Below are 2,714 nucleotides of genomic sequence, written 5' to 3' on the forward strand. Positions count from 1 at the left end.
ATGTAAGTGGAGTTATTCATATCTTAGACTTTGTTTCATATAGTATTTATATATCGTCGATAGTCTCTTTAGTAGCAAATGCACAATGATCATATGGATTTATTAGAAGAATTTACTCAAGTAGGTTTGACAAACAAAATAACAACTAGCACTAGTAGTCATTTATCCTAACGCAAAAAGGATAACCTAGTTGATAGTTTGCTTGGCAAGAATCATAATGAGAGAAAATCCCTACATTCTCTTTTCATAGCTGCAGATAGCTTTTACTATACAACAAGTCGTTGACCACAACTCATTGGAGTGCATTCTTTTTACAAATGACCAAAAATTGGATCATATTGCTATTCTATTCAATAAGACGAGAATTTTGATTTTGCTACTGGGTCTGATTCTGCATAATATGATGAGCACCAGTATACGACACAGACTTTTTACACTTCTTTTTGCACTTTAACATATATCCTCACTTTTGATTTCTCTTTTTCTTACTATCTAAAGTAGTTCATAGAGAGTCTTTTGCCTTGATTGTATACTTTGTTAATTTAAATTAAAAAAAAGCAATTGAATTAATTTTTTTTACAAAGATTCAATTGGAAAGGAGAAAAATTAGAATGGATCGAAAGAAATAAATTAGAAGAATAATTTAAAAACGAAAATAAAGAATCAACAAATGAAGAAAATAAAAGAGAATACAAAATGATAATATTAAAGTTGAGAAAGGGTTCCAGAAATTAAAGGAAATGGAAAGAAGGCTAAAAGAGGAAAAGAAATAACTAGTTTGTTTGATTGAATTTAAAAGTAGAACAGAGTAGAAGAAAAGAGAGATGTTGGTAATTTCTCAGTGTTTTTATAATACTAAATGAAAAAAAAAGGATGGTGCTTGGGCATACATACACATAGAGAAAGTAAGGATTATGAATTATTTGGGGGTTTTGATTTTGAGTATGGGTTGCATGCATGAATGGGAAATTTGGATGTAGGGGTTAAATCATGGTGTTTATTGTGATTTGGGAAATTGCCATTGGGAAGAAAGGGGTGAATACAAAGGCTAATTTGATTTGTAAAATTTCATTATGTGTAGGTAGGGTGGGGGGAAGATTGGGTCAATTGGAAATGGGAAAGAGTTGGGGCAAGTGTAATTTTGAAATTGCGATGAGAGTGTCAATAGATAAGAATGTGTAAATTGAGAAATGGGAAGGGTATTGGAAATTGCGAGGGCACTGTAAGACAGAGACAGAGTTGGACTTGAAATTTAGTGATAATTTATAATATGTATGTAATAGTAAGCTAATTTCCATACTGTCCACGCAATGTTTCCAAATTTTTATAGCAAGCTCTTAGTTGAAAGTAGTCATTTTCTTAATTTACAAAAGAAAGTAAAAAATGAATTTAAAATAGTTAATTTCAACAATGAAAGCATCAATAACGATGTTATCATTATTTTGCTGCTTAAGTCTAAAATATTAATATTCAATGGTAACTTTTATATCAATGTTATAAATTGAATAAAACTAAAAGAAAGTAATTCAAAGGGAATTTATTTAGAACACCCGCTGAATTTATAAAAAGAAATAATTTTTCGTTTTGATTTAAAAAGTTTCTAAAAATAGTAACAACAGAGGAAAAACTAATAAAAGCGTAAATAAAAATCAACATTGCTAAAAAAAGACTACAAACGAAAAATAACTAAATATTTTTTTTAAATCATTAATTTGCAAGATAAAAACCAATCTTTACGAATAGTCTAACAGAACTGTAAATTGTATACAAAGAAAGAAAATTTTACTCAAAGAATAAAACATATTTAAAATATTTTAAGAAAAAATAATTATAAAAAAATTAAAATAACAAACTCGGGTAACAAAAAAATAGCCGTTCATTGCATTATAGTCAAAGTTAAAAAAAAATAAGATTCGATAATGTTAAAGTATTAGTAAATAAATCAGTTCAGGCACTGACTTACGAAGGAATAGTGTAGACTTTACTTACATTGACATTCAGTATCAGGTTATAGGTAATTAGTAGTTATTTATTAGGTTTATTAGGGTTTATTAGGGTTTATTAGGGTTTATTTAGGGTTTATTTAGGGTTTATTTAGGGTTTATTTAGGGTTTATCTAGGGTTTATTTAGGGTTTATTAGGGTTTATTAGGGTTTATTTAGGGTTTATTAGGGTTTATTTAGGGTTTATTTAGGGTTTATTTAGGGTTTATTAGGGTTTATTTAGGGTTTATTTAGGGTTTATTTAGGGTTTATTTAGGGTTTATTTAGGGTTTATTTAGGGTTTATTTAGGGTTTATTAAGGGTTTATTAGGGTTTATTTAGGGTTTATTTAGGGTTTATTTAGGGTTTATTAGGGTTTATTTAGGGTTTATTAGGGTTTATTAGGGTTTATTTAGGGTTTATTTAGGGTTTATTAGGGTTTATTTAGGGTTTATTTAGGGTTTATTTAGGGTTTATTAGGGTTTATTTAGGGTTTATTTAGGGTTTATTAGGGTTTATTTAGGGTTTATTAGGGTTTATTAGGGTTTATTAGGGTTTATTAGGGTTTATTAGGGTTTATTAGGGTTTATTAGGGTTTATTTAGGGTTTATTAGGGTTTATTAGGGTTTATTAGGGTTTATTTAGGGTTTATTAGGGTTTATTAGGGTTTATTAGGGTTTATTTAGGGTTTATTAGGGTTTATTAGGGTTTATTTAGGGTTTATTAGGGTTT

Source organism: Galdieria sulphuraria, assembly GCF_000341285.1.
Source record: "Galdieria sulphuraria unplaced genomic scaffold scaf_14, whole genome shotgun sequence".
Lineage (NCBI taxonomy): Eukaryota > Rhodophyta > Bangiophyceae > Galdieriales > Galdieriaceae > Galdieria > Galdieria sulphuraria.